The sequence below is a fragment of the Lissotriton vulgaris genome, chromosome 11 (genome assembly GCF_964263255.1).
Source record: "Lissotriton vulgaris chromosome 11, aLisVul1.2, whole genome shotgun sequence".
Taxonomy (NCBI): domain Eukaryota; kingdom Metazoa; phylum Chordata; class Amphibia; order Caudata; family Salamandridae; genus Lissotriton; species Lissotriton vulgaris.
In genome coordinates this window covers 1,098,466,185-1,098,487,812 of record NC_141699.1, presented here as the reverse complement: position 1 = coordinate 1,098,487,812, position 21,628 = coordinate 1,098,466,185, and the positions used below count along the sequence as shown (strand labels likewise).

General features: G+C 50.1%; 1 protein-coding gene across 3 annotated transcripts in view; it reads right to left on the bottom strand.

Moving 5' to 3' along the window:
• Positions 1-21,628, bottom strand: part of TP63 (tumor protein p63) — a 418,635-nt gene that overhangs the window by 83,485 nt on the left and 313,522 nt on the right. The window lies entirely within an intron of this gene.

The following is a 21,628-nucleotide window of genomic DNA, read 5'->3' as shown; positions in this document are numbered from 1 at the left end:
CATGAGTGGAGAGGGAATGACAAATTGCTTTATGGGGAAACAAAAAGCACTAGAGCACTGTTTTTTTGCCCAATCTTGCTGTTCTGGCATGGCCATTTTGGAATAGCAAAGTAAAAGTTAAAAAAGTTAAAATGACAGTCCGCTTCTGATGACACGTGCACATGGCGGTCCTCTTGGTATGGTTTACAACATGGCTACCATATACACACATGCATCACATAAGAATACGGTGCAACTCTACCATTCTAATAGGGTTAAATGCCATGTCAGAAAAGGAAACTAAAATGCAAAAAATAAGTGCACAGGAGGGTACAAATGTGAAGCTGGAAACACTCTGCAGCCAATGGGCTCTCGCAGAAAAGAAATTCATAAAAAAAGTAAAGCCAATGCGTGTGTGGACACTCCTTTTAAAGGTGTTCACATCCGCAAAATACTGTGGGCAGATACCAGTACTGATGGACAACCCTGTCCAGCACTTACCAATGCCAGTTGGACCACAGACCCCAATGGCTGAAGGGGGTTGCACAAAACACCCATTCTGCATATTTATGCATGTGCAGAGAGTAATGAGTGTGTACTGTGGTTATGTGGTCTGTGAGTACACAAGCTCTTGCATAACCACAGTTGTCTGCAGGCGATACCTAATGAAAAAAAGTGTAGATGAAGAAAATGGAGTGAAAAGGGCTCCATCCCTTAAGCGAAAGAAGCAACTTTTTGGGCCTGAACACTTTTCTTAATCAGTAAGAAGAATTTTACAACCTCTTCTAGCAGACAATACTGCAATAACGAAAGGTGCTTTCTGCAGAAAATACATCCAATTATTTTTGTGCGTGGGTGCAGAAGCATCCCCATCATAATACAGGCAAAGATGAGCTGCCAAAGAGGGTTTGAAATCCTCACTTGAAATAGTTTTTTCTGACTCGCGCTCAAGACTGAAAAAACAACAAGTAGGTCACAGTCTGGCTGGACACACAAGACCAGGAGCGTCTCAGTGCAACAGAAAAGGGTTCATGGCTCTTGTGCGCCATAAGTACAATAGCTTTCAAGTCAATAGGTTTGTTGCATTCTGCATACACTCCTAAAAATACAAAATAAAAAGGATTGAGATATTAGAAGCGACTTGGCTCGGTGAGACCAATTGTACCCAAGTATCGTGTAACCGACTACGTTAATATTAGAAGCAATGCCGGATTGTAACCCAGGAGGTTGGTATCGGAAGCAATGCCGGGTTGTAACCCAGGAGGTTGGTATCGGAAGCAATGCTGGGCTGTAAAAGGTGATGTTGGTATCAGAAGTGATGCCAGGTTGTAAAAGGTGATCTTGGTATAGGAAGCGATGCTGGGTTGTAAAAGGTGATGTTTGTATCGGAAGCGATGCAGGGTTGTAAAAGGTGATCTTGGTATCGGAAGCGATGCCGGGTTGTAAAAGGGGATGCTGGTATCAGAAGTGATGCCGGGTTGTAAAAGGTGATCTTGGTGTCAGAGGTGATGCTGGGTTGTAACAGAGAAATATGCTGGTATTAGAGGCGATGCTGGGTTGTAACAGAAGCGATGCTGGGTTGTAAAAGGTGATGTTGGTATCGGAAGTGATGCCGGGTTGTAAAAGATGATGTTGGTATCAGAAGCGAAGCTGGGTTGTGAAAGGTGATGTTGGTATCGGACGCGATGCGGGTTGTAAAAGGTGATGTTAGTATCGGAAGCGAAGCTGGGTTGTGAAAGGTGATGTTGGTATCGGAAGCAATGCTGGGCTGTAAAAGGTGATCTTGGTATCGGAAGCGATGACGGGTTGTAAAAGGGGATGTTGGTATCAGAAGTGATGCCGGGTTGTAAAAGGTGATGTTGGTATCGGAAGCGAAGCTGGGTTGTGAAAGGTGATGTTGGTATCGGAAGCGAAGCTGGGTTGTGAAAGGTGATGTTGGTATCAGAAGCGGAGCTGGGTTGTTAAAGGTGATGTTGGTATCGGAAGCGAAGCTGGGTTGTGAAAGGCGATGTTGGTATCGGAAGCGAAGCTGGGTTGTGAAAGGTGATATTGGTATCGGAAGCGAAGCTGGGTTGTGAAAGGTGATGTTGGTATCGGAAGCAAAGCTGGGTTGTGAAAGGTGATGTTGGTATCGGAGGCGAAGCTGGGTTGTGAAAGGTGATGTTGGTATCGGAAGCGAAGCTGGGTTGTGAAAGGTGATGTTGGTATCGGAAGCAAAGCTGGGTTGTGAAAGGTGATGTTGGTATCGGAAGCGAAGCTGGGTTGTGAAAGGTGATGTTGGTATCGGAAGCGAAGCTGGGTTGTGAAAGGTGATGTTGGTATCGGAAGCGAAGCTGGGTTGTGAAAGGTGATGTTGGTATCGGAAGCGAAGCTGGGTTGTGAAAGGTGATGTTGGTATCGGAAGCAAAGCTGGGTTGTGAAAGGTGATGTTGGTATCGGAAGCGAAGCTGGGTTGTGAAAGGTGATGTTGGTATCGGAAGCGAAGCTGGGTTGTGAAAGGTGATGTTGGTATCGGAATCGATGCCGGGTTGTAAAAGATGTTGGTATCTGAATCTATGCAGCCAAGCCCAGTTGTAACAACGTATGCGGTGTCAGAAGAGAAACTGCCAGGCTCAGTGGTGCAGGGTTGCAACAAAAGAAGTTTACATCAGAAGAGAAGTCGCCAGACTCAGAGCCGGCAGGTTGTTACAAAGGATTTTGGTATCAGAAATGACGCTGCCAGGCTTGGCAATGCTGGGTTATAACACAGGACACTGCCTCAGAAGAGATGCCTTGCTGTATAAACGGGTGTTGCTTGGGTATCTTCTGTAAGGCGTCCGAGCGAATGAAGATCCAAGTGAGGAAGCTGTACATTCAAAGTCAGCACAGGAGAATCCCAGCTGTGTGCTTTCTGACTTCTGGACTGGACTCTCTATTGTCCATTCCAAGTCAACACAGAGGAATACCAGCTGTTTGCTTTCTGACTTCTGGACTTGACTCTCTACTGTCCATTCCAAGTCAGCACAGAGGAATACCAGCTGTTTGCTTTCTGACTTCTGGACTGGACTCTCTACTGTCCATTCCAAGTCAGCACAGAGATATACCAGCTGTTTGCTGTCTGACTTCTGGACTGGACACTACTGTCCATTCCAAGTCAGCATAGAGGAATACCAGCTGTGTGCTTTCCGACTACTGGACTGGACTCTACTGTCCATTCCAAGTCAGCACAGAGATATACCAGCTGTTTCCTGTCTGACTTCTGGACTGGACACTACTGTCCATTCCAAGTCAGCATAGAGGAATACCAGCTGTGTGCTTTCTGACTTCTGGACTGGACTCTCTACTGTCCATTCCAAGTCAGCACAGAGGAATACCAGCTGTTTGCTTTCTGACTTCTGGACTGGACTCTCTACTGTCCATTCCAAGTCAACACAGAGGAATACCAGCTGTTTGCTTTCTGACTTCTGGACTTGACTCTCTACTGTCCATTCCAAGTCAGCACAGAGGAATACCAGCTGTTTGCTTTCTGACTTCTGGACTGGACTCTCTACTGTCCATTCCAAGTCAGCACAGAGATATACCAGCTGTTTGCTGTCTGACTTCTGGACTGGACACTACTGTCCATTCCAAGTCAGCATAGAGGAATACCAGCTGTGTGCTTTCCGACTTCTGGACTGGACTCTACTGTCCATTCCAAGTCAGCACCGAGATATACCAGCTGTTTCCTGTCTGACTTCTGGACTGGACACTACTGTCCATTCCAAGTCAGCATAGAGGAATACCAGCTGTGTGCTTTCTGACTTCTGGACTGGACTCTCTACTGTCCATTCCAAGTCAGCACAGAGGAATACCAGCTGTTTGCTTTCTGACTTCTGGACTGGACTCTCTACTGTCCATTCCAAGTCAGCACAGAGATATACCAGCTGTTTGCTGTCTGACTTCTGGACTGGACACTACTGTCCATTCCAAGTCAGCATAGAGGAATACCAGCTGTGTGCTTTCTGACTTCTGGACTGGACTCTCTACTGTCCATTCCAAGCCAGCACAGGGATATGCCAGCTGTGTGCTTTCTGACTTCCGGACGCGACTCTGCAGCTAGGGAGGGGAGAGAAAGACACAGCTGCTGGGAAGCATGCTGTCTGCTGGGCCACTTAACTGAAGACCCTCTGGACTGCTGGTGAGTAGGGGTGGTACACGACTCCACAACACACTGAAAGGTTCTAAAGAAGAATTATATCTGAACAATAATTGTCATACATGTTTAAGTTTAGCACGTAAAACATTCATTATTCCAAAATGAGAAATATCTGTCTGCTCTTCTCTTCCCAGAGTCAGACGTCACCTGGAGAACCAAAGACATCTCCAGTGACCCTTTCAGGACAGTAGAGCCACCCGAAGGAATGGGTCAACGGAGAGTAGATATCCGCTCTGCGATGACTAAGACGGTCACGGATAGGATCACCTGTATGCACATGGTTGAATATTCCAGCGCTGTATAAGCACACGACAGGGTCTGGGGTTTGGCATAAATACCAGGTATTGCCACTTCTGCATTAATTCTCACTAAGTTTAAAGGCGGCTTTATATTTGTATTCTATGACTTTGTTCAGGAGGCCTGGCTGATGAAGCACTTGTGTGGCGTGTTGAATTATGCGGAAGCTCTTCGCTGCCCTCCTTGCTCTGTGCATACATGCCACACAGACCTTTACCCACAAGTAAAGTTGGTGCTCGGTGATGGTTCACACTTTCCATTTTTCACTCTGAAATCACTTGGAAGTATGCGGCGGTGGGTTCAGGCATTCCAGCCGCCAGAGACTTGTATAGACAGGCATGAAGAAGCAAACAAGTCTTGGCCCCGTCTCAAACGGAATACCTCGGTTGCAGATGTTCCCCTGCAAGCCACATCTTGTCATTTGCAAGAACATCTATCTCCAAAGAACATCTTTTTCAGTTCTCCAGCCCCTCCCCACCCCAACCTCCTGGAACTTGACTTTCCAATTACCTGCACAAAAGCAGACCTTGAGTGATGAAGACCTCAGCCATAGTACGTCTTCGGGGGAAGTTTCCATAAACCCTACTCCAGCAGTAATCGTGGCCCTCCTAGGCACTCCTGTACTAAACAGTAACGTGTTTTCATAGCGCCTCGCAGCACAGTTACAAGTTGCAGAGCGCTTTTCTTCTTTGTTGGCTTTCGGCTGTTAGATATAACTTGACACAATTGTGGTTGGTTGGAACCAAGGACTTGATGCCTTTTTTTATGACGGGAGTACAGTATCACAACTGTTATTGCCAGGGTTGGATTGGGATTAAAAATCGGCCCGGCACGCTAAAAAAAAAAAAAAGTGGCCCACATTTGCATATTGCCTTTGCAAAACACTGCTTTGGCAAAGTTTTATTTAAAAAAAAGGGGGGGGGGGTTAAAAACATGCACTGATTATCTTACACTGGTAAAACACAAGGGAGGCCCCCTGCCCCCGTTCAATATGCATATGTTATTGGGCCGGCCCCAGCGAGCGAAAGGGAGTGACACCTCTGCCCTTGGATTTAAGGGAGGTAATGGAGGCTCTTCTGCCTCCAGAGAGGCCACTCAGGCACCCCTTCGGACGCTGGTGTCATCCGAACAATGCAGAAACCGCCAAATCGCCCCCCAGACTGCTCAAAAAAGCAGCCCACAGCTTGACCTGGACACGCCCGAGTGCCCACGTTACCAATCCGACGCCGGTTATTGCTCACACTGACCTTTAACACCTATTCGTAGCAGGCAGTTTTTTACGGGTAGCCCTACACAGAATGGGTCTGGTCCTTAAGAAAGACGTTGCACCCTCTATTGGGGGCTTTCGTAAGGCGGAAACAGGTCGACCTTCTAGTAAGGCCGAATGATTCCCCTGCGGTTCATTTGAACCCACCACCTAGTGACAAGAATAAAGTGTAAGTTACAAATGGGTGGTAGTTGTAACAATTTACATCCCGCTTCTACTCACCCAATCAACCCATAGAAATCATGGTACCAAGAGCACTGCACAAGGTGAAAACTGAAGTTCTGCAAAGAGGGGTACCCATGATGAAGCGGGCCACTACTATGTAGGTGGGCATTCTATGTCCCTTGAAATGAGACTCGCTACCAGTGTGGCCAGATTCCTTTCCGTCTAGGTCTCCAAGGACAGTTAGGGCTTTACACTGTAGAGTCTGGTTCCATTTCATTCCCCATAGCACCATGAGTGTTTGTAATGTTCAAGAAGGAGGATGCTCTTCCTTTCCCATTTCAGTAAAACGAAGGTGAACAAGAAAGAAAACGCTCTGCACTCCTGCCACTCCCATAATACTTCTTGCGAAAACATTGAGGCAACCTGCACATGGCTGGCGATCAGGTGCGTCTCAGGTCGTGGTACAAGATGGGGCCTAAAGAGAGAACAGTGGGAGATTTTGTAGAGTTGAGAATTCTCATACGAGACCTAAACTCCACTTGTTGTGTCCAGTAGGACGATGGGCCATTTGCCCGCTTCATTCTCATCACAGACTTTGGAGGGTCCAATCCGGTAACAGCAGAAGGCGTCTGCAAAGTAATGAATTGCTTGTTTTCATCAGACCCCTGCCACAGGAGCTCAAGGCAGCCTTGGTAGTTTGAAAAACCATACTCTGATGCACAGGAGCGGAGCAGTGTCTGTGGCCCAGACCTTCCATGCACAGCTTGGGGCGTGTCTGAAGGGTGGGCAGTGCCTCAAGTTTATAAAATTGCACCTTCGACTTTCCGGTTTGGGAGGCAAGTGACATCCAGAACTTTCTCAGGGAGAATGAAAGAGCTGAACCGTGTTCATCAAACTGACTGAGCTGATGCCAGAGTATAAACACATTATTTAACACTGCATGCCAATCTACCATCAAATCACCCCTATGGGATGCACCTCCCCCGGCCACAATGCTTACTGGGGAAAGTCATGGTCATAAGTCTAGGCCTCAAATAAAGGCTAGAAATAGCTGCTTGACCACACCAAAGGAATTATGTATCATCTGAGGACCATGAAGCTCCTCACACCCTTCCTGTCCTCCTAACAAGCTGTGAATCCATCTTGATGTATCTGCTAAACCTCCTCTTTGGCTTCAAAGAAGCAAGACCGCTACAGCACCATTGGGACCTAGCACGTCCAATCAGGTCTCTCTGACAGGGGTACTACCCTTCAGGGGGCTCTCAGAAAGCCCAGGGTCAATGACTATCGGAGATGTGTTAGAATCATGGGCCCCCTCATCACATCCTACATTGCTTTACGTTACACCACTGTTCTCTTGCACGGACAACATTGCACGTGCTCCTAGGAGACAATTTCAAGCACATCTAAGTGCATGATGTACACAATCTTCTTTTAGGGCCTAGTTCACTTTCTGGACTCAAAGTTCAATCACGATAAAGCAGGGAGGACTCAACATCTTTCATTTATCCCCAAATGTGCAGTGGTTCGAGCCTCCAGCAAGCGTAGCACTCTACCGCCTTGGCTGAGACAGAAGAGCAGCGTAGCACTCTACCGCCTTGGCTGAGACAGAAGAGCAGCGTAGCACTCTACCGCCTTGGCTGAGAAAGAAGAGCAGCAGAGCACTCTACCGCCTACGGTGAAACGGAAGAGCAGCATAGCACTCTACCGCCTTGGCTGAGACAGAAGAGCAGCGGAGCACTCTACCGCCTTGGGTGAAACAGAAGAGCAGCGTAGCACTCTACCGCCTTGGCTGAGACAGAAGAGCAGCGTAGCACTCTACCGCCTTGGCTGAGAAAGAAGAGCAGCGTAGCACTCTACCGCCTTGGCTGAGAAAGAAGAGCAGCAGAGCACTCTACCGCCTACGGTGAAACGGAAGAGCAGCATAGCACTCTACCGCCTTGGCTGAGACAGAAGAGCAGCGGAGCACTCTACCGCCTTGGCTGAGACAGAAGAGCAGCGTAGCACTCTACCGCCTTGGCTGAGACAGAAGAGCAGCGGAGCACTCTACCGCCTTGGGTGAAACAGAAGAGCAGTGGAGCACTCTACCGCCTTGGCTGAGACAGAAGAGCAGCGTAGCACTCTACCGCCTTGGCTGAGACAGAAGAGCAGCGGAGCACTCTACCGCCTTGGCTGAGAAAGAAGAGCAGCAGAGCACTCTACCGCCTTGGCTGAGACAGAAGAGCAGCGGAGCACTCTACCGCCTTGGCTGAGACAGAAGAGCAGCGGAGCACTCTACAGCCTTGGCTGAGACAGAAGAGCAGCGGAGCACTCTACCGCCTTGGGTGAAACAGAAGAGCAGTGGAGCACTCTACCGCCTTGGCTAAGACAGAAGAGCAGCGGAGCACTCTACCGCCTTGGGTGAAACAGAAGAGCAGCGGAGCACTCTACCGCCTTGGCTGAGACAGAAGAGCAGTAGAGCACTCTACCGCCTTGGCTGAGACAGAAGAGCAGCGTAGCACTCTACCGCCTTGGCTGAGACAGAAGAGCAGCGGAGCACTCTACCGCCTTGGCTGAGACAGAAGAGCAGCGTAGCACTCTACCGCCTTGGCTGAGACAGAAGAGCAGCGGAGCACTCTACCGCCTTGGGTGAAACAGAAGAGCAGTGGAGCACTCTACCGCCTTGGCTGAGACAGAAGAGCAGCGTAGCACTCTACCGCCTTGGCTGAGACAGAAGAGCAGCGGAGCACTCTACCGCCTTGGCTGAGAAAGAAGAGCAGCAGAGCACTCTACCGCCTTGGCTGAGACAGAAGAGCAGTAGAGCACTCTACCGCCTTGGCTGAGACAGAAGAGCAGCGTAGCACTCTACCGCCTTGGCTGAGACAGAAGAGCAGCGTAGCACTCTACCGCCTTGGCTGAGAAAGAAGAGCAGCAGAGCACTCTACCGCCTACGGTGAAACGGAAGAGCAGCATAGCACTCTACCGCCTTGGCTGAGAAAGAAGAGCAGCGGAGCACTCTACTGCCTTGGCTGAGACAGAAGAGCAGCGTAGCACTCTACCGCCTTGGCTGAGACAGAAGAGCAGCGGAGCACTCTACCGCCTTGGCTGAGACAGAAGAGCAGCGGAGCACTCTACCGCCTTGGCTGAGACAGAAGAGCAGCGGAGCACTCTACCGCCTTGGCTGAGACAGAAGAGCAGCGGAGCACTCTACCGCCTTGGCTGAGACAGAAGAGCAGCGGAGCACTCTACCGCCTTGGCTGAGACAGAAGAGCAGCGGAGCACTCTACCGCCTTGGCTGAGACAGAAGAGCAGCGGAGCACTCTACCGCCTTGGCTGAGACAGAAGAGCAGCGTAGCACTCTACCGCCTTGGCTGAGACAGAAGAGCAGCGTAGCACTCTACCGCCTTGGCTGAGACAGAAGAGCAGCGGAGCACTATACCGCCTTGGCTGATACAGAAGAGCAGCGGAGCACTCTACCGCCTTGGCTGAGACAGAAGAGCAGCGTAGCACTCTACCGCCTTGGCTGAGACAGAAGAGCAGCGTAGCACTCTACCGCCTTGGCTGAGACAGAAGAGCAGCGGAGCACTCTACCGCCTTGGCTGAGACAGAAGAGCAGCGTAGCACTCTACCGCCTTGGCTGAGACAGAAGAGCAGCAGAGCACTCTACCGCCTTGGGTGAAACGGAAGAGCAGCGGAGCACTTTACTGCCTTGGCTGAGACAGAAGAGCAGCGTAGCACTCTACCGCCTTGGCTGAGACAGAAGAGCAGCGTAGCACTACCGCCTTGGCTGAGAAAGAAGAGCAGCGTAGCACTCTACCGCCTTGGCTGAGACAGAAGAGCAGCGGAGCACTCTACCGCCTTGGCTGAGACAGAAGAGCAGCGGAGCACTCTACCGCCTTGGCTGAGACAGAAGAGCAGCGGAGCACTCTACCGCCTTGGCTGAGAGAGAAGAGCAGCGGAGCACTCTACCGCCTTGGCTGAGACAGAAGAGCAGCGTAGCACTCTACCGCCTTGGCTGAGACAGAAGAGCAGCGGAGCACTCTACCGCCTTGGCTGAGACAGAAGAGCAGCGGAGCACTCTACCGCCTTGGCTGAGACAGAAGAGCACCGGAGCACTCTACCGCCTTGGCTGAGACAGAAGAGCAGCGTAGCACTCTACCGCCTTGGCTGAGACAGAAGAGCAGCGGAGCACTCTACCGCCTTGGCTGAGACAGAAGAGCAGCGGAGCACTCTACCGCCTTGGCTGAGACAGAAGAGCAGCGGAGCACTCTACCGCCTTGGCTGAGACAGAAGAGCAGCGGAGCACTCTACCGCCTTGGCTGAGACAGAAGAGCAGCGGAGCACTCTACTGCCTTGGCTGAGACAGAAGAGCAGCATAGCACTCTACCGCCTTGGCTGAGACAGAAGAGCAGCGTAGCACTCTACCGCCTTGGCTGAGACAGAAGAGCAGCGTAGCACTCTACCGCCTTGGCTGAGACAGAAGAGCAGCGTAGCACTCTACCGCCTTGGCTGAGACAGAAGAGCAGTAGAGCACTCTACCGCCTTGGCTGAGACAGAAGAGCAGCGGAGCACTCTACCGCCTTGGCTGAGACAGAAGAGCAGCGTAGCACTCTACCGCCTTGGCTGAGACAGAAGAGCAGAGCAATCAGCTCCGGGTCAGAACCTAAAAGCAAGACTTGCCTAACAATCATTTGTATGTGTACTTGCTCTTTAGCGCCCAGAAACTTTGGTAACCATGCGTTTTATAAGAAAAACTGAACCTATCAGCCTTCAAGCACTGGCCCCTTTCTTTGGGACCCCTTGATGCACACCCAGCCTTTGATGAGGTTCATGTGCATGACTTTTCCCCTTCAGTTTACTCCAAGAGGCAGATAGTGTTGTGTGCTGTCTAAATAGATTTGTTGGAATTCATCCAACACTTTTCTGTAAAAGAAAAGCAACATGCGCGAGAGTTAAACCACCACCATCAGCAGACAGTCCAGGTTTTTAATTTGCATTCTTCCTGTAGTCCTGCATTTATGGTGGGAGAGAAGAGAAGGAGAAGTATCAGAATGCAAAGAAAATAGACTCATTTCAGGCCCATCATGCGTGGAGTGAGGCGAGGGCTCAAACTGTACTACTCAGGTTTTTAAAAATGTCTGAAGAACCCAAGACTAGGAAGGCAAGCACTGCGTTGTTTTCAGAGATAAGCTTCAGCGATACTTCAATACCAGAAATGAACTAATAATTAACGTAAGTGCTATTAATACCAATTGTTACTATGGCCTCCTTTAAAGACATTCAATGAAAGTCTCTTAGGTGAGAGACAAATGGAAACACCGATGTCCAAGAGAGATGTTAACCATGGGTGGAAAAAATGTGCAAAGGATGGAGGACAGGTCACTGTCCCCGAGAACTGGGGGAGAGGGAAAGACCAATACAAAATGATTGAGAGATCAATGCAAGGCAGGAGTATAGGGTCAGGCTCAAACTGGGATGATGATGAGGCAACAAGAGACCGCCACCGCCAAAAGAAGCCGAGGAGGCAGAGCCCGGGACAGGTACAGTGATGAGCAGGGGGCATGAACACTGACTGCCTAGGGAGAGAGGCCCCTGCACTCAGGCAACCTCGGTGCTCCAGGTGCTTCATGGCAACGCCACCCACATGCTCTGGTGCCTAGACTTCCTTCCATTTGTACACCACTGGAGGTAATTCAATGAGTTTCACTGTAGGGATTAGGACTGCACATACCAGAATGCATCTCTGTGTTAAATTAAACCCAGGGCTGGAGCACGGCCTCCCTGGTGACATGAAATAATATGGAAAACTCAATTCAACCTGAAAGTCCAGAACGAAGCTCCTTAAAAGGAGCACACACAATCAGAAGACATAATGCAAGGAAGACTAAGGAGGTGGCTACAGGAAAGGGCTGCCACATGACTTCCTTTGGACTGAGCAGGCACTGGCATGCCTCCAGGATTTAAATCTGAAGACGTTTTTGGGCTGGCACGCTGGCCTCTTACTTGAGACACTAGAAGAGAGCTCCCTGGAGGAGCCGGAGCAGAGGTCTGCTGTAGATGAAAGCAGCAGTGAGAGCCCAGAACCAGGACAGAGGGCGGGCATGAGGGCAGGCGCTCCCCGAGCAGCCTGCGAGCCCCTGCCCCTCACTGCTGCTAGTGTGAGCAGTGATGTGATGGCACCGCCTGCTTCGAGGGGGGGCCCACCAGACAGGACAGAGTGGATCACCAGGACAGCCTGTGGCTGGATTCCACCTGATGTGCGTGACTGCACTGCGAACCAATGATGATGCGTGGCCTCAGCCCGAATGCGTTATTCTAACCTCGGATGAGTGACACTTGGCCGGGCTGCACAAAGCGTCCTGAGAGCTTGCGGGTACTTTATCCTTATTTAAGCAAGTAGCAGAGCCAACGCTTCACAACACCTATAACGAACGAGGCGCTAATTCAGCTGGTGGTGGGCGCTATGTTGGTGAACCTCGCTAAGGACATCAGCATGGAACCACGCTGTCCTCTGGGGTAGGCACCCAGCGGGCTCCTGTCCCAGTGACGGCCGGGAGGGAGGGGACTGCTGGCGGACGAGGGGGAAGCGGACACTAAATTAGAAGCCAGGCCTCTCCCCAAGGAACAGGTGCTGCGGTTTTATGGCCGCCTGAAAACAAAGGGGTTAAGTTGTGACCATCTGCGCAATCGTCTAAAGCCTCGGAGCAGACATGAAAGGCTGCGTTTAACATCCTTTCCCACAGCCTGAAAAAGCTTCTTGAAAGAGACAAGAGCCAGCATCCTACTTCTCTCTTTCTGCCCCTTCGAGAAGGAACTTAACCCGGACTCTGGGACCCAACCACGGCACTGCCACCCTGCGCCCCTAAACACATGATCTGAAGACACGTCATCTTTGCGACCATCATGGCGGTCGGCCTACGGTTCACGAGGCTGGGTGCATTTTTCACGCGGCGATTCCATGGTTTTAGGGCAGACGCTCGGGTAATAAAGGGCCCCAGTCTCTGCTCTCTTATTAATGAGACGGGTCGCGTGCTCTTGGGGGCGCTGCATTTGCAGTAACAGCCTCCTTCTTGAAACAAGTCTTCTTAGCAAACAAGAGGACATAGTGTCTACAAAGGGAAGCCAATCTTAGGGACATTGACCACTCAGGACTGCAGGGCAACAAAAAGCAGAAAGTTTGTGCTCACTCTTTCAGTCAAGTCAGTGTTTAACCTATTGACGGCTGTGGACCCCAGTTACGCATTGAAGGAATCCGAGGACCACTCAATCATTATTGTAATTCGGGGACCCCCGAGTCACTACTGGAAACCGGCCTAAGCAATTTCAATATTATAAACGTCCATCAAACAAATACATTAATGATTGAAAAAACTTTTACATTAACAAATACTTAAAAAAAAAAAAAAAAGTTAATGTGAAGGTCGGAGCTTTTCTAAATTCAATTATGGCAAACCATTGGCCACACTAGATTTTGTTTGACACATTTGCACTGCTGCCACAAACAAACCGAAGATACCAATTTTATTTTTAGCCTTCAATTTTAAAGAACTTCACAGTTGCAAAATGTTTTAAAATTTTCAATGTTGCATTTGGATTCTTTATTTATATACACTTTATTATTCTGTCAATAATAGTTAATTTCCTAAGCAATCGCGGATCACCTAAATAGACGTCGCTGTCCCCATTCTAAGAACCGCTCGTTTAGGACATTGCGCTGAACACTGGTGACCTCAAAGATCCACTGTCAGCGCAGATCGCCTTTTCTCTCACTCAACTTCTCTACCATCAACCAGCTGCAGAAATATTTCTATCTGTCAATGCCCCTGAAGATCTATCAGTTGCCCTTGGCAATGTCGTGTTGCACCCCTGCCACTCCCCTGAGGTGCTGAGAGCATCAGCTGCACCAGGTTCCCATCGCCAGCCTAAGGCGTGGAGGCAAACAATAGGCTCTCCTGCTGATATGACAGGCAGCACTGCCCGAGGACACCGACAGCCCCACCTAGGTATCTCCTGACACCCAACTCAAGGCAGTATGGGATTGCTAGTGCCTCGAAAGCTGCACACCTAGAGCCAGGCTGATATGCTACTACTCCAACCCAGAGGGTACTGGCTGGCAGATGCAACCACAGAGGACAGCAAGGACATTTTGCAAAACATCACCATCTTCGACAAAATAGTTCTTAGAGCCCAGAGGCGGGATGCAGTTAACACCTACTGACAGACCTGGGGAGACAATATGAGGACATCTTGCTATGGGGTAAGAGGGTGACTGAGGGCCAGGGAAGTGACCGATCGAGTGTCAAGATCTTTAGGTCTGCTTAGAATTCTCTACCACGTGTTTTGAGGGAGATTTCGGGTAGTCAAGATTTTCGGGGATAATTTGTCGTCATAGTTGTGAATAAACTTAATTCTCCAATTTTGCTTGCAATGTGTTTTCTGCAAAGACGATATGAACTTTTGGAAACGTGTACGCTCCGTAACAATGCCTTCAGAAATGTGCTGTAGGTAAGAAACGCTACCCACAAATTTATAGATGCATAGTTATTATTTCAATGTAGGGGCTCGTAGCTCCCAAAGTTTGGGTGCTTAAACCTCCACTTTGTAGAATCCTACACTATTAATAACAGTGCCCACTACTTGGGCAGCAGACCCAAGGACATGAATAATCTCTTGGAGCTGACAAGCCTGGTTAGACCTTAATTAGCGGTGGTCATTTAATGAAGACTAGGAAGGTCTATGGAGGTTCAACCATGGAAGCCTGAAGTTGCACTGGGGTCTGAAGTAAAAGGCTTTGGCTCAACGAGCCATCCTGCAGGTATGCAGACTCGAGTGGTCATTCATCCAAGGAGCTCCCATCAGAAGGACAGAATCCAATTACCACATCTGCTGGTTCTGTCAAAAAGTATAACATCTGCTGGTTCTGCTACGACTCTGAGATGAGCATGTCTTGGTCATCTTGGCCAATGCTATCTTTCAGATGCAACCTGGGACTCCCAGAGACCCCAAGATACAACTCTGCAAACTTTCAATCATAGGAACAACAATACTCTGATATAAGGGAGGGAGGCAAGTTTGCAACAACTAAACCCACCAATGGTGAGAAACTACTAGGAATAGTCCGGGAGGCGGAATCATCCGAAAAATGGCTGGACCAGAGGGAGCTTTCACTAATGAGGTCTCATTCCAGAGAGTGGAGCCCTGCTGTACCGGGCTTTTGCAAGACTGCAGCCAATAAACTATCTACTCTCACTGTCCAAACCATAAAACTGAACACTGCAACCAATGGGAAGGGCTCACTAAAGGCATCTGTGAGCAGCCTGTATTTGAAGGCCGCAAATACTGGTAGAGTCCACTTGGATCTTCCACAGTTAATGAGTGTGACTGAGTGACAGCGAGACTTTTTATATCAAGTCACCTTCTGGAGTACTCCGCACACACAGACAACTACATTTTAAGCTCTGATGACATTAAGTTACGATCAGTGAGACAGGAGAGGAGGGAATCACTTGAGGAAAAACACACCGACTGCCTCGGATTTATTATTTCAGAGGCAGGTCCAAAGCAGGGCTCATTTTAAAAATCAGAAAAACAAAAACACACCCTTACAAAACTAGCTGTAACCGGATTATCCAGCTAGAAGACTTGTTATGGTAAAAGAAAACATGGCGATTTAATTTCAAATACGATTTTATTTCCTGTATTTCAGGATAGCCCTGTAGTTTGCTTTTCAAGGCTGTCAACATTTGTTTCTTTCTGTTATTGAGACATGCAAAGCTTTTTGAAGCACTGAGAAAACAGGCATAGCACATGACCAACGAGTAGTGGGGTCACAGGGCACGCACACTTGACCTACTGGGCTTTCTCCTGGCAACTAGATGTGCACCAGGCCACACAGATGCAGCCGCAGAAGGCAGTGCTCTGCGCCAGGCTAGGGTGTGTTCCAGGGAACACCGATGCAGCCGCAGAAGGCAGTGCTTTGTGCCAGGTTAAGATGGGTTCCGGGTCACACAGATGCAAGCTGCAGAAGGCAGTGCATAGTTACAGCGGCAGAAGGCAGTGCTTTGCACCAGACTAGGATGTGTTACGGGTCACACAGACTCCGCTGCAAAAGGCAGTGCACTGATGCAGCCATAGAAGGTGGTGCTGCACCAAAATGTGTACCGGAACACACAGATGCAAGCCGCAGAAGGCAGTGCATAGATGCAGCCGCACAAGGTAGTGTTGGACCAGGATGTGTAGTAGCTTATATAGACCCAGCCGCAGCAGGCAATGCATAGATGCAGCTGCAGAAGGTAGTCTTGGACCAGGATGTGTAGTAGCTTATATAGACCCAGCCGCAGAAGGCAATGCATAGATGCAGCTGCAGAAGGTAGTGTTGGACCAGGATGTGTAGTAGCTTATATAGACCCAGCCGCAGAAGGCAATGCATAGATGCAGCTGCAGAAGGTAGTGTTGGACCAGGATGTGTCCGCGGTCATATAGACCCTGCCGCAGAAGGCAATGCATAGATGCAGCTGCAGAAGGTAGTGTTGGACCAGGATGTGTCCGCGGTCATATAGACCCCGCCGCAGAAGGCAATGCATAGAAGCAGCTGCAGAAGGTAGTGTTGGACCAGGATGTGTCCGCGGTCATATAGACCCAGCCGCAGAAGGCAATGTATAGATGCAGCTGCAGAAGGTAGTGTTGGACCAGGATGTGTCCGCGGTTATATAGACCCAGCCGCAGAAGGCAATGTATAGATGCAGCTGCAGAAGGTAGTATTGGACCAGGATGTGTCCGCGGTCATATAGACCCAGCCGCAGAAGGCAATGTATAGATGCAGCTGCAGAAGGTAGTATTGGACCGGGATGTGTCCCAGGTCAAATAGACCCAACCGCAAAAGGCAATGCATAGATGCAGCTGCAGAAGGTAGTGTTGGACCAGGATGTGTCCGCGGTCATATAGACTCAGCCGCAGAAGGCAATGCTTAGATGCAGCTGCAGAAGGTAGTGTTGGACCAGGATGTGTCCGAGCTCATAGACCCCGCCACAGAAGGCAATGCATAGATGCAGCTGCAGAAAGTAGTGTTGCACCAGGATGTGTCCGCGGTCATATAGACTCAGCCGCAGAAGGCAATGCATAGATGCAGCTGCAGAAGGTAGTGTTGGACCAGGATGTGTCCGAGCTCATAGACCCCGCCACAGAAGGCAATGCATAGATGCAGCTGCAGAAAGTAGTGTTGCACCAGGATGTGTCCGCGGTCATATAGACTCAGCCGCAGAAGGCAATGCATAGATGCAGCTGCAGAAGGTAGTGTTGGACCAGGATGCGTCCGCGGTCATATAGACCCAGCCGCAGAAGGCAATGTACAGATGCAGCTGCAGAAGGTAGTGTTGGACCAGGATGTGTCCGCGGTCATATAGACCCAGCCGCACAAGGCAATGTATAGCCCCACAGCGCTCAGCCAGTGCTCACCCTTTAAAAACACAAAGGTAGCCTCCCAATGGGAGCAGGAGGCATGCACTGACTGTCCCAGCCCCTCTTCCAGCCCTGTAGTTCCAAAAGTTATTTTTCGCACCCTTGGAAGCAATCAGGGGTGAGGAGCCAGAACAAGACAGCTTCCTCCAGGAGAGATCAATCCACCAGAAACGACAAATGGACATTTTTCAAAGAGTGCAAGCGTAAAAAAGTGTATTGACTTTTTTATATGGGAATTTCACCAAGTACAACTTCCACTGACACAGTGGCTTCTACTTAGGCCGCAGCAAAGAGAAGCCTAAGCATTAGCAGAACCAAGAACTGCAGCTCCCATGAGCTATGAGCGTTGCATCACAGGCAAACATCTGGAAGAGAAGGGTTTTTCATGAACATGCATGGGTGTGTTCGGAGTTTGAGGTATGAGAAGACATCCTGCATGGCCATCCTTTCTATGGGGTCCGAGGGTGAGCCATCCTTTCTATGGGGTTCGAGGGTGAGCCATCCTTTCTATGGGGTTCGAGGGTGAGCCATCCTTTCTATGGGGTCCGAGGGGGAGCCTTCTTTTCTATGGGGTCCGAGGGGGAGCCTTCCTTTCTATGGGGTCCGAGGGGGAGCCTTCCTTTCTATGGGGTTCGAGGGTGAGCCATCCTTTCTATGGGGTCCGAGGGTGAGCCATCCTTTCTATGGGGTCGGAGGGTGAGCCATCCTTTCTATGGGGTCGGAGGGTGAGCCATCCTTTCTATGGGGTCCGAGGGTGAGCCTTCCTTTCTATGGGGTCCGAGGGTGAGCCATCCTTTCTATGGCTTTCGAGGGTGAGCCATCCTTTCTATGGGGTCGAAGGGTGAGCCATCCTTTCTATGGGGTTCGAGGGTGAGCCATCCTTTCTATGGGGTCCGAGGGTGAGCCATCCTTTCTATGGGGTCAGAGGGTGAGCCTTCCTTTCTATGGGGTCCGAGGGTGAGCCATCCTTTCTATGGGGTTCGAGGGTGAGCCATCCTTTCTATGGGGTCGGAGGGTGAGCCATCCTTTCTATGGGGTTCGAGGGTGAGCCATCCTTTCTATGGGGTCCGAGGGTGAGCCTTCCTTCCTATGGGGTCCGAGGGTGAGCCTTCCTTTCTATGGGGTCGGAGGGTGAGCCATCCTTTCTATGGGGTCGGAGGGTGAGCCTTCCTTTCTATGGGGTCCGAGGGTGAGCCATCCTTTCTATGGGGTCCGAGGGTGAGCCATCCTTTCTATGGGGTCCGAGGGTGAGCCTTCCTTTCTATGGGGTCCGAGGGTGAGCCTTCCTTTCTATGGGGTCCGAGGGTGAGCCATCCTTTCTATGGGGTCCGAGGGTGAGCCTTCCTTTCTATGGGGTCCGAGGGTGAGCCATCCTTTCTATGGGGTCGGAGGGTGAGCCATCCTTTCTATGGGGTCGGAGGGTGAGCCATCCTTTCTATGGGGTCGGAGGGTGAGCCTTCCTTTCTATGGGGTCGGAGGGTGAGCCATCCTTTCTATGGGGTCGGAGGGTGAGCCATCCTTTCTATGGGGTCGGAGGGTGAGCCTTCCTTTCTATGGGGTCCGAGGGTGAGCCTTCCTTTCTATGGTGTCCGAGGGTGAGCCTTCCTTTCTATGGGGTCCGAGGGTGAGCCTTCCTTTCTATGGGGTCGGAGGGTGAGCCATCCTTTCTATGGGGTCGGAGGGTGAGCCATCCTTTCTATGGGGTCCGAGGGTGAGCCTTCCTTTCTATGGGGTCCGAGGGTGAGCCATCCTTTCTATGGGGTCCGAGGGTGAGCCTTCCTTTCTATGGGGTCCGAGGGTGAGCCATCCTTTCTATGGGGTCCGAGGGTGAGCCTTCCTTTCTATGGGGTCCGAGGGTGAGCCTTCCTTTCTATGGGGTCCGAGGATGAGCCTTCCTTTCTATGGGGTCGGAGGGTGAGCCTTCCTTTCTATGGGGTCGGAGGGTGAGCCTTCCTTTCTATGGGGTCGGAGGGTGAGCCATCCTTTCTATGGGGTCGGAGGGTGAGCCATCCTTTCTATGGGGTCCGTGGGTGAGCCTTCCTTTCTATGGGGTCGGAGGGTGAGCCTTCCTTTCTATGGGGTCCGAGGGTGAGCCATCCTTTCTATGGGGTCCGAGGGTGAGCCATCCTTTCTATGGGGTCCGAGGGTGAGCCTTCCTTTCTATGGGGTCCGAGGGTGAGCCATCCTTTCTATGGGGTCCGAGGGGGAGCCTTCCTTTCTATGGGGTTCGAGGGGGAGCCATCCTTTCTATGGGGTTGGAGGGGGAGCCTTCCTTTCTATGGGGTCCGAGGGTGAGCCATCCTTTCTATGGGGTCCGAGGGTGAGCCTTCCTTTCTATGGGGTCCGAGGGTGAGCCATCCTTTCTATGGGGTCCGAGGGTGAGCCATCCTTTCTATGGGGTCCGAGGGTGAGCCTTCCTTTCTATGGGGTCCGAGGGTGAGCCATCCTTTCTATGGGGTCCGAGGGGGAGCCTTCCTTTCTATGGGGTCCGAGGGTGAGCCATCCTTTCTATGGGGTTGGAGGGGGAGCCTTCCTTTCTATGGGGTCCGAGGGTGAGCCTTCCTTTCTATGGGTCCGAGGGTGAGCCATCCTTTCTATGGGGTCCGAGGGTGAGCCATCCTTTCTATGGGGTCCGAGGGTGAGCAGTCCTGGTTATTCCCATTATGGTGATGTTCAGTAGATGGAAAAAGCAGACTAGAGGAGGCCATGATGAGGTCTATGAGGGGTGTGGTTTCGTGTCGGAAGCGGTGGTCCCACTCTGGGATTCTATGGATCAGGGGACTATTCCTATTGGCTAGAGTATGCTCTTTGTGCTTACTCTTTTTGTTGGTAATGCTCTCTATGCTGCTGGATGAGCTATATAGGAGCACAATGCTCGCCTCCGTGTCTTTAATAGACTCCAGAGTTTCTCTGCCGTAAAGATCTCTATGGTTGTGGAATTCTAGTCCTAAGCAGGCCAGTACCCAACAGGCTCAACACACAAGAAAACGGAGCAAGACGGAGCGAACACACATGGTCTCTGGATGCCCAACCAGACCAGCAGAAGAGACCCGCCAACAGATCCTATAGTTCATTCCCTTGCATGAGCCACAAATGCACCACAAGTTGCAATTAAAGCAGTTTGCAAGTAATGCGAAGGAGCTGAAAAGAACAGGATTACAAGAGTCGACAACCGTAAAATACTGGTTCGAACACCCTCAAAGAGTCCTGAAATCGTAGAGGCAGACGGGTATACATTTAGAGCTCCTAAAATTACAGTTGTGCGTGACATTTAGGGAACTGAAAATACATTTAAATAAGGGCAGAAGTATGATGCCTATAAACATTGGCATACATGCTGATCTCAAAAACAAGCTGACACATATATATGTATAACGCTGCTGAAAAATTATCAGTGCACTCATAGAACCACTCATTTTAAATCGAATACACTCAATTTCTGATAAAGAATCCCCACAACGTGTTTTTTTCTTGTAACAGCATTCTATACTGCTTCCTGACAGCTAGTTCATTATACAGAGAAGGTGATGCAAACTGACCATTATTGGTCGATGATGCCAGAACTCAGGGCTTCGGAACACCTCAAACGTTTTACTGATGTCACACCCATCTACTGTCAGTGCCCCATGAATGCGCTCCGCTACCTTCGTTTTCCACCTTCCTCCTCTGCTTATGACTGAATCCACCCATCTCTTTACAAACGACCCACTGAGGTCCTGCCTCCCAGGTCTGACAAGCGACGCCTTTCACATCTTTAAAACGGAACTAATGGCGTTATCAACAATATGCTGCAAACGGGTGCTGATGCGAAACATGTACCTGTGATGCACCAGCCACAAACTAAGAGCGCATAGTCGAGAGCTTTCAGCACAGGGCATTTTATGTTCATCCAATTCTGCCAAGCGTGCCCTATCACTACAGATTGTCAATTTAATGGGACACTAACAACATTTTTAGATTATGCTTATTGTTGTCTTAAAGTGCAATTGAAACGCTGCTCTTATGGAATATTTGCAGATATGTTCGTGATTGTAATGTTTTTTTCGATTGTGATGAATATTTTAAAATGTTTTATACAATAAAGAGTCATTCATTCATTCATTCATATCTCAAGCTCAAAAGACTACATCCTTCAGAAGCCGTCTGATCAAGAGGCTAAAGTGTTCAAGTCCTGGTAGTCAATCAGAAGCCAACCCTCTCTGCTCCCCAGTCCTTCCAGACCGCAGGATACTCGGACATGGTGGACATTATGGAGTACCCAAACACACAATCCATATCACACACAAAGAAGAAGAGGGGGGGGCTCGTGA